Source organism: Heterocephalus glaber, unplaced genomic scaffold, assembly GCF_053883595.1.
Source record: "Heterocephalus glaber isolate CG9 unplaced genomic scaffold, H.glaber_assembly_v1.0 deba00000676, whole genome shotgun sequence".
Taxonomy (NCBI): Eukaryota; Metazoa; Chordata; class Mammalia; order Rodentia; family Bathyergidae; genus Heterocephalus; species Heterocephalus glaber.
In genome coordinates this window covers 283,105-297,778 of record NW_028258156.1, presented here as the reverse complement: position 1 = coordinate 297,778, position 14,674 = coordinate 283,105, and the positions used below count along the sequence as shown (strand labels likewise).

General features: G+C 45.7%; 1 protein-coding gene across 13 annotated transcripts in view; it reads right to left on the bottom strand.

The window, feature by feature from the left end:
* Nod1 (nucleotide binding oligomerization domain containing 1) overlaps nucleotides 1-14,382 on the bottom strand; it is a 53,781-nt gene extending 39,399 nt beyond the window's left edge. For 7 of the 13 annotated variants that reach the window (XM_087206571.1, XM_021254056.2, XM_021254058.2 and 4 more), the window contains exon 1: nucleotides 13,971-14,379. The gene's annotated coding sequence lies outside the window, so the exon portion shown is untranslated. Of the gene's footprint in view, nucleotides 1-13,970 lie in introns of all 13 variants that reach the window. The other 6 variants (XR_204989.4, XM_087206573.1, XM_013070271.3 and 3 more) reach the window with 4 other exon arrangements.
* Nucleotides 14,383-14,674: the final 292 nt, after the last annotated feature.

Here is a 14,674-nt window from a genome sequence, read left to right as displayed (position 1 = left end):
AAAGCTTACAAGAAAAAAAATAAGTCACCTATCACTCTCAGACAATAATCACTATTACATTTTGATTTTGGGGCATTTCATTCAGCTTTCACCTCTGTGCATGTATGTGGATACTGGCATTTCACACATTTGGCATCACCACACGTTTTTGTTGCATCCTGACTGTTAGCTCTCGTTTCTTTATAACTGCCAGGACTCTCTGTTGAGCTGCAGAGCCTGGCTTCCAATCAACCTGGCTTCTTTATAAAACAGAATGCTTTGCATTACATGGTTTTCCTTTTATTATACAGAAATACTCATTGGCCATGCTTCTGTTTTAAAGCTTTGCACCTGAGCCATTCCTTGTACCCAACAGGGATTCCGAGATGCCAAATGGTAGCACCTTCCTTGGCTGACCCTGCCTGCCAAACCACCACAGCAAACCCAGGTGACTTGCTCAGCAGCCTCTACCAACTGTCAAGTCACACAACAATGTTCTACCTTCCACGTGACCCTTCTAGCTGCCAGGGGGTGGGCAGGGGTTGGCACCATGGAAAAGTCTCCACGGTGCTGCAGCCTTATTCATTTTGCAGAGATCCTCTGAGCTCTTGCTCACTGCCAGCCCTGGTCTGCATGGAGGACTCAACAGGGCACAGATGACAACAGCTAACACAGAGTAAGCACTTTGGCAGGGCTCCTGCACTAACCTAGTGCTTTACACATACTGTCACCCTGCATGAGCAGTACAAAAAGCAGGATGACCTCAGGATTAACTGCATGATCTTCAGAGAAATCACTGGCTGAGTTCAAGCCTAATCACTAACAAGTGAGAAAGAGGCTCCTGCATGTGGACCCTCAGGTAAACAGACTGGTTGTTAGTGTTTTTCAGGCTGCCAGGGACAGGGATGCACCAAAGTGATCTCTGTTTTCAAGGCTTATTAGAAGGAACACTTGTTATAAGAACCACTACTCACTAGCAAGTGAGCCAGTCTCTGTGCCTTGATTTTCTCACAGTGAGAATCCCTGCCACACTATGTTGCTAGAGGGATAAAGAGAGTGAAGTGCACAAAGTGCTTAGATGAGGAGGGGTGCATAGTAGATTCTCAGTAATTTGTCTTCTATCATCTCCATCCTTACCACTACCCTAGGTAGCAGAGGTCATTGTAACAGTCAGTTTACAAATGTGGAAACCAAGACACGCCAAAGTTAAACACTTCCATGTCCACACAGAGTTTACAGGTGAGTAGGGGAAGGGGACTCAGAATGAGGAATTCCAGTGTGGTGAGGGTGTAATAGCCTGGTGAGTCTGGCACTCTTTTGAGGGCTTCCTTGGGATCCAGTCACCATGATCAGAGGTATCTGCTCTAAGGCAGTCCTCCGAAATGGCAGGTAATAGGGAGATATGGCTAGAGCCATATCCCTTCTCTTTTAGGGAGTTTGACTTTGAAACAGCCAGAGGGATAACTCAGAGAACATGAGTAGTGGTCTTCCCAGCCACCTTTGTTCCACAAATCCTCATATTCAACCTCATGAGCAGAGATAACCACAGTGTGGCCTTGCTTCCTGCATCCTGGAAAACATTGGCAAATAGCCCATTTGGTAGGATCTTGTTATGGCTTGTGTCTAGATGTCCCCCCAAGCCTCATGCGATCCTAAGTGGAGCTTTTCAGAGGTGGTTGGATCTAGAGTATGTGATGCTGGGATTAAGTGTGTGATGCTGGGATCTAGGGTGTGTGAATACTAAATTAGTCCACTGATTGGTTTAGGACAGTTCTGGGTGTGAATAATGGGAAAGCCCACCTGGTGTGAATGATACCTGCCCTAAGGTCTTGTAGCCTGGATAGAATGTAAGGGACAGAAACAAGACTGCTGCTCATTTCTTACTGCTGTTGCTGCTTGCTGCCTTTTGCCTGCCCTGCTTTGCCATGGACTGTTTCTCCTCTGTGACACCCTTCTGCCATGCCACCTGCCTTGGGGCCACCAACTATGAACTGAAACCTCTACAAACTGTGATCTACAATAACCTTTCCTCCTTTAACTTTGGGTGTTGAGTATTTTGTCTCAGCAACAAGAAAAATAACTAAGACAGACCTTCATTCTGTGCAAGATCATCCAGCAATGCTTGAGTCAGCCTGCCTAGAACATGACTACTAAGTTTGACTCCCAGTTAAAGCAGACAGAATGTGGCCCCCATCCCATCCAATGAGGGCTGGGTGGAGAAGAGAAACCTTGAGAAAATCATTTCCCATCATCCACACTGAATTCATGATTTCACTCTTTTCTTAGACACGCAATTGTTGGGAACCATCATTCTTTCTTTTTTAAATATGCATCTTTCAAAATAAATGACACAACTTCCTGCAAATGGGGTGTTGCAATACCATCAGATAAGATTTCAAAAGGATCTGACTCCTATTCCAAAAACATTCTTTAGCAATGAAGCAGAGGCTAACTTAGAGTTTTAACCCAAAGCTGGTTTTTATAAGCAGTGAGCAGGCCATTCTGCAAGAGTTTCTGCTCAGGATAATTTCTACATATAGGTTGGAAGCAAATGTAAACCAAAACCATGCCAGGGGCTTTGGAATCTGGCCCAGTCCATCTGCTTCTGCCCCTGCCCTGCCTCTACCCCCAAGCTCTTTTCCTTTCTTGAGATGTGAGTTCCCAAACATCCTGCTGCTCAGGAACCTTGGTAGCCACAGGAAAAGGCCAATGCTGTTATATATACAGAGAAGTCTGGCTTGTGAGGTATGATTCTACTGACCATAGGACAGCTTTCAGAGACCTTCCCACCACTTTCTTAAAGACCAACACAGTGGTAGAAATACACTGTTGATTAAATAGCTCAGGTGTCCTGCCTAGGGACCTGCATGCCTTGCTTTGGCTCATGAGATGGGAATAGAAATGGACTTGGTCACTTGGGCAGGCAGTTTTAGGCATCAGTGCAGAATTCATCAGTACACAACTCTCTTTTTCTTCTGGTACTAGGGCGAGCACCATGTGAGGCAGTGGCTGCTCCATCAGCCCAGGGTCATAAGTGACTACATGCAGACTGCACGCAGCCTCTTGCCAATTCATGACAGACATTGAGTGTTAGCAGGCAATAAACCATGACTGTTTAAGGTGCTGAGATTTATGAATTATCTGTCACTGTGGCATAACCTTGCCCAAAAATTTGACTGATAAAATAATTTTCTACAGGAGCATTCGATCCATGAGGAAACGGAAGTCCGTAGCTGGGATAGTGAGCCGTCTAAAGCCAGTCAAGACTGGAAGTAGAGCAGGGACATTTAAGATGCTTTTAGGCCGAGGGAGGTCACTACAGCCATCTCCCTACCCTTGCAAGACTGCAGTTTCTACAGGACAGAATTAAAGGATAGCATTAAGGATGCATCTAAGTGATCATCTTGTTCTAAGGAACCTAAGAAAATGCCAAAGGATGCTTCATTAAAACCAAACACACTCAGGTGGAATGCAAGACTCTCCCTGTGCATTGTTGACAATAAAAGGAAAGCTCTTCCTAGTTTGGAGAACTGTCACAGTAAACCTGATACATCTGTGGGAAAAACAGATTTATTTTATCTTCAATTTAGGAGGAGACAGTCAACTCATGTCCTGGTTTGAAATAAGGAGTCAAAGTGAAAAATGAATGCCTACACAAATAGTATGAGCAGAAGACGACAAAGCAGACATTCAAAGTAGGTTTTTTATAAATCCCAGGACCTCAAGGAATACCATGTGAGACAAATGCTCCATGATTACCAAGCATTTCAAGATTTCCTTTATCTTGCACTTCCCATTCTTTTCATGTGAGACAGACCTCTGAACACTATAGCACACTCTCAGCTCAACTGCCTCTGGGTATCATTCTGACCCCTGCAGTGCTTTAATTCTGAATTCTCAGCAGCAGGTAGATGATGTCCAAGGACCAATACCTGCTCCCCACCCAAATGAGTACTAGGGAGCCATTTTTTAATTCTTTCTCCCTTTCTATTAGAAGCACACCTTATCACTAAAATCTAACCAGCAAATAACATCTACAGTAAAGCCTGATCTTGCCATGCACAGCACGGGCCTCCAAAACATTCTGTCAACCACAGTCCTGAACAATGGGAATAGCTGATTGATATTTATTTATTGAATTAAAACAAGTTAAAATCATCATTTCTTGCCTACCTCATGTAGGTGCCTGCCTGCCTTGGAACTGATATTATCCAGATGGCAAAATGTCAATTAGAACATTTTGGCTCCATCAGTGTGACCATAAGGCCCAGCATAACCTGAACACATAGATCCATGAATGCTGGGTAGTATCTGGATTCTCCTTTAGGAGACTACTTCTCTCTTCAGTAGATTCATTTTGATGACTTTAATCCACAGCCTCCTTATTAGAGGAGTTTTACAAGTGATAAACAATTGTACTCTACCGACATGAGCCACTGGGATATTCAGGGATAAAGACACCATAGGGACAACAAGGCCAATCTTTAAATTGCCCAGCAGAGAGGTGGGAGGACTAACCCAGCCCAACAGCATCTACAGGAAGCTAAGGCCCAGTCTGTTTTTATACAATATTGATAAATATACCTGGGCAACACAGGCAAGTGGTCAACAAACTGGGTCCTTACTCTGCTGGATGGTACACAAAAATCCACATTTTTTCCCTCTTTCCTTTGTGTGTTTTCAGTTTCTTAAGGAAATTAGCCTGGAAAACACACCCATTCCCCAAGCCTCTGCCACACCAGGCAACTACAGGCAGTCTCTGCTGGAGAACACAGAGCAAGTGGCGGAAGCTGTGATGACTACTGGATACTTTTTGATCATTTACCCTAAACATCCCAAAGCACTTAATCCCGCAGAATTTCCAAGCAGATAGAAATCACTCCTCTTGTACCTCCTCTCTCCTGCTCTCGTCTCTCCCCTCCTCCCTTCTTCCCTCTTGCTCCCCAATCTCTCCCTTTCATGATGAAACACCATATAATTTGGACCCTAGACAAGCAGACATTGCCACCTGCCCACAGAGGAAGGAATGCAGACACAGCTGACTAAGGATCAGGGGCGGGACTGTTAAACACAAGCACCTTTCAGAGCAGCCTCACATTCCTCAGGGCCAGTGCCTCCTTCCTCTGCTCCAAAAGCCCTGTTTAGTGTATGTGGAAGGCAGCCTTCGCCCTGCGAGAACCTGGGCTTCCAGATGGAATGGAGAGGAAGGCCATCCACAGCCATTTTGGACATGAGGAAACTGAGGCTCTCAGTAGGGCAGAGACTTGTCTGGGTCACACAAAACTAAAACCTATGCCTCCTGGCACTGAGGTCATTGCTTCTTTTGTTTACTTCCAGCTAAGTAGGTCCCTCAGCAGCAGTCTCCCCTCGTCCCAGCAGGGACTGACACTGTCAGAATGGGGAAAGGGCAGGGGAATTCCTGCCCACTGGGTTCCTGTCTCAAAGGAGGAGGTGCTTTCTTTTCTAAACTGACTATTTTTCTTTTATGTGTACTTTCAATTGATAGTGGTAGTGAAGGTCAAAGACTATAGCCAGGCTACCTGGTTCTGATCACTGTGTGATTTGGACAAATAACACTACCTTCTAGGCTTCCATGTCCTTATCTGTAAAATGCAGGTAATAACAGCACCTGTGTCATAGGATCACCTTCTGCAATGAGTATATACATACAGCGTTATGTTAGAACAGCACCCGTCACATAGTAAGTGCTTGTCATGATCTACAAGACAGTAGTCTTGGGTCATCTTTGAGGCCCAGCACTTGACTGCTAGCAATGGTGTCCATCTGGTCACCTACTGCACCTACAGCACACAGTGGATGCCCATAAAACTGGTCAAATGAATGAAGTGCCCCAGGCACTGTCCACAGCAGGGTTCATTGTGCATTTCAATAACTCACAGGTTCACCTGCTAGGGTGGTTAGTGAATAATCACTAATATTTGCATCGTTGGCTTTTCCTATCTCTGTAAGTCTTTTACATTAGTTGCTGCCTTAGAAAAGATTAGCCAGTGGCACATGCCTGTAATCCCAGCACTGAGGCCATACTCTTAAGTGAAATAAATAGGACACACATGTGTAAATACCGAATAGTTTCTCTAGTGTGAGAAATTGAAAGTGTAAATAAGGATGAAAATGATTAAAATGAATAATTGATAATTTGAAATAAGAAAAGGTCCAAGGGTTTGGGGATGGTGGGAGGGAAAGGGGAAAGGGAAGAAGGGAAAGGAAAAACTATGAGAAAAAAAATGGAATCAAACTCTGTGTAGATAGGGAAGGGTGGAGGGGGTGAAGGGTGCACAGGTAATGGGAGAAAAAATAAGAACTAAGATACATCATGTTCTGGTACAAACACCCAATGATAAATGTAAATGTATTCTATACCTAAAATGTACCAATAAACATATATATATATATATATATCTCCCACCACTTAGGAGGCTGAGGCAGGAGGATTGCCAAGAGTTCAAGGCCAGCCTGGGCTACATAGTGAGTTCAGGGCCAAGCTGAACTACAAAGGGAGACCCTGCCTGAAAAAACAGAAAACAAAACAAAAAGATTATCCAGAGCCCAGCTTTCAGTTTCCAAAGTATTATCTGCACAATGGCTTGCTATTTAATCACCTGCTGCTTGATGACCATGCCCTCACAGTGAATTGTGGGAATGATATGGAACTATTGATTGATATTTTCTTGGCTTAATCCAGGCTTTGAAAAACAGAAGTTCCAACATCACCGTGCTTAGTGTTCACTTCTCTTGGTGAATAAAAACTTTTTTTTTAGGAATAAGGGTTGAATTCAAGGTTTCGTGCATGCTAGGCAAGTGCTCTACCACTGAGCTACATCCCCAGCCCCAATTAAAACATCCTAATAACAAGAGTCAATGGCATATCACATAACCTTGAATCAAAAATCCAGGTCCTGGAACTCTGCAAAGGGATTAAGTGTTGAGGTAGAAGAAAATGCTACGCAAGGGGCAGATCTGGAAGCCTCAGAACATCAGGAGGACACATTTAGAATTAACACAGAAAATGTCTATGGCTTTGCAAATGCAAAGCATTTCACAAGGACAAAACTTAGTCACCACAAAAGCTTAGCTGAAACTTGGCTGTGAGCAAATAAACATGCTGCTGATTGCTGGCCAAAGTACTTACTTGCAGACTTGTGTCACCCCACTTAGCACATAAGCACAGCTACCCAGCATCTGCAGCAGAAGCCCATCACACAGCTCAGCCCGAGAGCCCCTGGGCATTCATGTGCATTGACCCCGAGGGGCAATCAGTACTGAGAGGATGACCCAGCCACAAACCCTGCACTGTCCTCCCCAGAGTCTGACAGCCTGTGCCTCCGTAAGTGAGGTACTAGCTTACGAAGACCTGCCCAACCAGCCTCCATACAGAGAGGGAGGAGAGAAGGTATGTGCAGATGACCCAAAGCAAGCCAGCAGGCCATGGAAGGGACATGGCCTCAAAGGGTGGAGGCTTTTCTAGTGGCTTGAAAGCTTCAAAAATAGAATTTCTTCTTTCCAAGCCCTGTAAGTACACGCACACTTGTCAGAAGACAAATTTGGATTCTCCAAAGTAAACAAGGTGGGGGAATCCCCTCTTCTTAGGAGTGCTGAGCTACAACCAGAGGGCACAGAACAGATACAAAAACACTGCTTGCCTCTCCCTCCACCCCTTAGACAGGAGGTCTTGGGCATTTTGGGCCTGCAGACCTTGATTCCCTGACTCACAGACTCCAATCTTCCTTCTGTTCTTTGGGATCTTTTGTTCCTGCTTCCAGGATGCGAGATGGACTAGAATTCCCCAGAGACCATCTATTGCTGCTCCTGATGAAGCATGCTGGGTGCCTAGGGGGTCCCCACCTGTCCCAGAAGACTACAGATAGGTGCTGTAGGCTGGGCACTCCTGGCTCTGAATCCTGGTCCTGCCTTTGTTCGCTTTGTTCTGAGTCTAATTCTTTTGTCTGGAATTTGAAAGCCATCATGTCTATCTCCAGAACTATTCCACAATTCAACACAATGTTTGTAAAGCTAACAAGTAGGTTTGAGTATTTGTCTTCCAGAATGTATGTGCTGGAAACTTGATCCTCAAAGTCATATATTCATGGAATTTGGAATTGGAGGTGACTGAGTCATGGGGGCTCTGTCCTCTTGATGGGTTAAGCCATTCATTGATTAAAGAATTAATGGATTTTCAGGTCTGCAGGTATTATGGTTTGGATTTTAAATGTCCTTCAGAGGCACAGATGCTAAGATCTTCGTCCCAGCCTATGGTGCTATTGGGAACTAGTAGAACTTTTATGAGGTGAGGCCCGGTGGAAGGAATTTAGATCATTTGGGAGTGTGCCCTTGAAAGGGATATTGGGACCTCTGTACCTTCCTCTCTTTCTTTCTCTCTGCTTCTCACCGCCCTGAGGTAAGCATTTTCCTGCATTACACGCTAACCACCATGATGCTCCATCTCCTCACAGGCTCAAAGGCAACAAGGCCAAGTGACCATGGACTGATACTTCTGAAACTGTGAGCCAAAATAAAGTTTTCCCCCTTTTGAGATGATTCTCTCAGGTATTTTGTCACAGTGATGGAAAGCTGACTAACATAATGGGTTATCAAGGGAGTGGATTAGTTATCAGGAGAGTGGGTCTGTTATAGGAGCCAGTTTGGCCATCCCTCATGAACCCCAGATATAGCTCTTTGACACTGGACTTCCCAGCCTCCAGAACAATACGAAACAAATTTCTGTATAAATTATACAGTCTTAGGTATTCATCTATAGCAAGAGAAAACAGATTAAGATGGCTTCATAAATTATCTTTTTCTTGTAAACTAATGATAGAGAAAATATGGGCAAAATTCTTCAATAGCTTCTCACTGCACATTAGAATAAAATCCCAAATCCTTACCCAGCCGAGGAGGCTCTGCATGGTCTGAGCACGGTCTATTGTCTAGCTCCTCTCTGTACCCTCCTGGGCTCTGGCCTCACCAGGCTGGGCTCTCATTACTTCACACACCCAGGTCCTTCCAATCTTTGGGCTTCAAACATGCTGCTCCCTGCATCTGGCATGGTTTCACTCCTTTTGTGCATCCCCAAGTCCTGGGTGAAAAGGCTTGTTCCTGGAAAGGCATCCCCAGACTCTCCTAATCCCAGTGCAGCTCTGACTTCTGTCTCATGACTTGTGTTATTTCCCCTTAAAGCACTCACCACAATTAGTAATTACGTATCTCACTGTATGTTTACACTCACCCCTACTATGGACTAAATGTGTATTTCCCCCCCAAGGTCATATGTGGAGGTTCTAATCCCCACTGGGATGGTGTTTGGAGATGATTAGGATTAGAAGAAGGCCTGGTGAGGATACTAGTAAGAAGAGACATGAGAGACTTGCTCTCTCTCTGCCACATATGGACATGGCAAGAAAGTGCTAGCTGCAAGCCAGGAAGAGAACACCCACCAAACCGGACCATGCTGGCATCCTAACCTCATTCTTCCAGCCTCCAGAACTGTAGGAAATAAATGTTAGCGGTTTACCCTACCCAGTCTATGTTCATTTGTGGTAGAGACAGCCTCCAATAGCCTGCAAATTCCATTGGCCCAAGGCTGGGTCTGTTTTAGTCATTTCTATATCCAAAAATGTTCAGTAAATGCCTGGTTCCAGAAAGATTTTCTGATAATATTTGTTGAATTCATGTTGATGGATTGAATGCCCAAAGAGCCAGGAGGAACCAGGAGCTACCAATAGTTTTCTAAAAGTCTTCAACACCAGGCTGGGGAGCCAGCAAAGCACTTTACCTCCTGGGAAAGGCAGAAATTATCACCTCTTTATCAGAAATGCTAAAGCATCTACAACCCACTCAGTTGAGAATTTGTTTCTCTGGGCCTTCAAGTTCCACTGACATAGGCCTCTGAGAAGCCTGCCAGATCTCAAGAAAAGGAGAAAGCGAATGGGGTGAAAAAGAAGGGGGAAGATGAATGAGAAATTTTAAAACAGGGGATGTACTTAGAACAGGCCTCCCTTTTTCCTTCCCTCTTTTCTTTCTTTATTTTTGTGATACTGAGGATTGAATCCATGGCCTCAGCCTGGAAGCACTCTACCACTGACTTTCATCCCTAGTCCTTTTAATTAATTAATTAGTTAATTATGTCTTGAGACAATGGCTTGCTAAGTTACCCAGGCTGGCCTTGAACTTGCAATGTCCCTGCCTCAGTCTCCCCAGTAGCTAGGATTACGGGCATGGACCACCATGCCCAGCCAGGCCACTGTACTTTCAGTGGAACACTCTTTTAAATTGGAAACTCTGGGCCTGTTTTGTGTGCTCCCAAACTTCTGCCTGTGTGAAGGGATGCTTTAGTACACCCAGGCCAACAGTCTCAGGGCATGCAGATGACATTTATCACAATCCACTGCAAAAGTCAATATCAGAATCAGGGGGCTAATTATTTTTTAAGATCTGAATTAGGGCAAACAGTCTAAGCAATGGTTGAACTTTAAAAGTTATCTGAGCAGCAGGAGAAAGGAGCCCTACTTTCATTTCATATACAGGTCAGGTTAGAAGAATGGCTCTCCACAGAGCAGTCACACATCTATGGTGATGAAGGAGGTGGGTGGGGCAAGCAGAGAGGGAGGCCACTCAGCAGCTGGGCCAGAGGTTAAGAAGAAGGGCTCTACTTCAAATCCTGGGCACAGCACTTCCTCCCTGGGCTAGTTATTTAACCTCACAGAACCTCAGCAGGCTCTTCTCCAAAATGGGGAAAATGATAACTATTGCATAGGGTCATTGGGAAGATTAAATAAGCTGAAAAAAAAGCAAAGAAAGAAAGAAAGAAAACCCCTAAAGCCCTTGCTTGCACAGAGTAAGCCTATGTAAGTATTCTAGGGCCCACTAGATCAGACATAGCTTCATGTCATTTAATAAATTAAGCCTCAAACCAGTCCTTCCAGATAGGTAGAGCTATCCTCATCGAACAGACCCAGAACCAAAGCTTGTAAATACTTATCCAAGTCACATAAATAAGAAATAGTAAGACCACACTGGAACCAATGTAGCCATCACAACTATTACCACCAAAATAATTACCAGTCATTGAAAGCTAGGTGGTATGCCAAGTCATCACATAGATTAACTCATCACGTACTCAAAACACCCTGTAAAGAAAGAATTATGTTACAGAGGAGGACACAGGGTTGGAATGGCCAAAGATCTTGTCCAAGTTCACATGGTAACAAAGTAGGAGTGTGATGCTGACTGACTCCAAAATCCAAGGTTTCTTCCATGTAAGTCTTGCCCCACTGGTATTTTTTGTAGATCTTATATCTCCACTTGAAATCATCAGCATGATTTATTTTGTGTTAAACGTGAGACGTGGGCCTCATTAAGTGGAGCCAGAAATGGTCATCTGAAAGAAGGGACCTATTGTTCTATGTTATAAGGAGTTAGATCTCCAAAGAAAAGCCGAGTGATCAACCCAATTTCTTTTAGGAGGTTTGGTCTTGACATTACAGACAGCAGTCTGGGAATGTGTTAAAATGAAGCACAGGAAGTTCTCAATCATTAGAACTTTAATCTTTTGGGAAGTAAAATGACAAATTCTTTCAAGTAAGTATTCTGCTCACTGCTCTCCCACCTGGTAAGGAGTTCTTTCAGCAGTGTGGAACTGTCCTATGCAGTCGTGTGTAGCTCTGATAATATCCACTACGCCCCAATTATTCTGACACTAACCTATGAGGTAGCAATGATACCGAAGATGGACAAAGGACATTGACTTTTGGAAACAAACATATAACAGGTACATGTCACATTTTATGAATCTATCCCCCCCAGCACCATAAATACACACACATACACACCCTTACCAAAATCTGGGGCTAATCTGGTGCTCATTTAGCAATTACCTTGAACCAGATATTAGTCCTTTAAATGATAGTTCGCTATAAGTTAGGGGAGAATGACTCCTCAGCAAAACAAATTCCAAAGTGATCATACACTGGAGAGTAACTTACTGATTTTAATGAAGCATAACACAAAATTGCCTTTTGGCTCTAAAGAAGCACATCCAACGTCCAGGGTCTCTGCTCCATCAAAGGACCAAGGTAAGATCCTTGCAGAGCGACAGCACCGCCAGCTGACTCCATGGGCCCAGAGGCTGGGAGGAGGGCAAAGGGGAGGGTCACAGCCAGCTTGCCTTGGCCAACTCTGTGTAGTAATCTCTGCCCACAGCTTGGTGTGTAGCAGTTCCAGATAAAACTCACAGTTCTTAAAAAAATCTAACCCAGGAAGTCGACAAACTCTTGCTTTGAAAGGCTTTTGTTTTGTTTTTTTGAGACAGGGTCTGGCTATGTAGTCTGAGCTGGCCTTGAACTCACTATGTACACCAGGCTGGCCTCGAACTCTCAGTGATCCTCCTGCCTCAGCCCCTCCCCTGCAGTCCTAGGATTCCAGGTGTGTGTCAAGGTGCCTGGTGCTTTCTTTTTGGCACCGGGGATCGAACTCAGGACCTTGTGCGTGTGAGGCAGGTGAGGGCACCACTGAGCTAAATCCTCGGCCTCTTTGCCTGCTGCTTTTAAAGACTTTCTGGTTTGGGTTAAAATCTATTAATTGAAATGGCAGCAACCACTCACCTCTTACCACAAAAGTCAAGTCTGGAAGAATCACTTGCCCTTAAAAAGCATTTGATGCACCAAAGAGGAATTTTCCTAGAAACACGTTGAGATCTTGTGGGTGGCTGAAAGGAGGCTCTCGAGCTGTGGGTAACAACTGCCAATGACAGAGCACCTGCCGTGTGCCGCCCACCCCAACAGGTGTCTGATGCACATTATCTCACTGATCTACGTCAGCCTCAGGAGAGAGTCACTCTTTCATCCCCATTTTATAAGTAAGAAAATGGGATCTCAGAGAGGTCAAGTAACTTGCCCATGGTCACATATCACAGAAGTGACAGATTCAGAATTTGGGTCCAGGTTTAATGGGCTCCAAAGCTTGAGCTTTTTTCTCCATTCCATAAAAATTTACTCTTCTTTCAACACCTCTCCTCTACTTCTGGGCTGTGGGTTTTAAATCTGCTCAATATAGTCAGTAGATGCCTGTCCCTTGTCTGTTTGCCTAAATCCCAGCCACCTGCCCCTGGCATCTACCTCTAGGTGAGAACAGGCAACACACTCCTGTCCAACACCCATGGTCCAGCTGCTCTTCCTGGACCCTGACAAGTAAATCTTAAACAGGGAGCTTTAGGGAGGACAGATCTGACTCTCAGGCAAACACACCTCTGGCTTCACTTTCAAACCCAAAGGCACAGGAGTTCAGGCAGGATTTACTGATCTCCCAAGACTTAATTTCAAATACCAACAATCCAGGCATTTCCCAGGGTGCAGAACCAACAGGATATCATGATCTGTCGTTCTGAATGTTTTCACAACATGCTGCTCGAGACCTTTTGCATATGATATTCAATCGACCCTGCCAAACACTGTCTCATTTCCTCATTTTGTAGCCCGTGAATTCCAAAGGAAGTCCTCTCCTGACCTCAGGACCAAGCAGGACCCTGGAAGCAGCCAGTTTACAAGCTGGACTGCAGGAGGGCCAAGGACGGTTCTCCTGGCTTCCCTTTGGTGTCCCGTTCCTAACCCTAGGGGCACGCTGGAATCACCCGGGATGCGTTTCAATACCAAACCTGGGTCCCACCCTAGAGATTCCAAGGGACTTTAGGGAATGGCCCGGGCATCTGGATTTTAGGTATCCCAGGTGACTGAACTGCAGGCGGAACTGAGAACTCCAGCCTCAGGCCACCGTGGGACCAAGGGTTCCGCTAATGCACACCCACTGGGCTCCCAACTTTGGAACTTTCGGTGCAATCCTCAGTCTCCCGGATTTCTCTGCCTCGTCCACCCGAAGCAGCCCCGCTTTCCGACCGCAAGCAGATCTTGCCTCGCCGCGCCCGCTTGCTCTCGGGCCGCACTCCAGAAAGCGTCCGCCCAGCGCAAACCCCTAGAACTTACTTGGCCCTAGGTTTGCAGGACTCGGAGCATCTGGAAGCAAAAGCAGGAGCCAGGTGCGCCAGGAAGCTCGTGGGCCGGGAAGGCGCTGGCACCGCGCGGGCCCGGAACGGGAACTGGCTGGACGCAGCGACGGCCGCGCCTCTCTGCCGGCGCCAGAGTCTGCCGCGCTCCGCGAGGAGGCGGAGGCCGGGCGGTGAAGACTCGGCAGGCGCGGGTGGTGGCGCCGCTCCTCCTGCAGGACGCGAGAAGCCGAGGGGCGCCCCGCGCCACGGCCACAGCGCAGGCCGAGTGGGCAGACCTCAGAGTTCGCCCGGGGGTAACACTCAGGAAACTCATAGCGCCAGCTCGGCCGCGGCCGCCGCGGAGCAAGGCCCGCCCCCTGCAAGTGCCACCCAGCCAGCCTAGGCGACCGCGGCCAGTGCCTGGACTTGACGGGGAAGCTTAGGTTGCGACATGCGCTCCCGACGAAACCAGCTGAAAGTAACCAAAATTGACAACCGAGCATGAACTTACATTTACACTTTTAAAAATCTAGGTGTTTCTTCCTGGCTTGTTTTAAGTCCGTTCTTGGCAGTGCACGTTTTATATTCTTTGTATTTGCTGTAAGGACTTGTCAATGACTCTTTCACATGCTAATAAATTTCCCTGATTAATATTTTTAAACATTATCCACACTATAAAAATTTGTCATTTATTCAAACTAA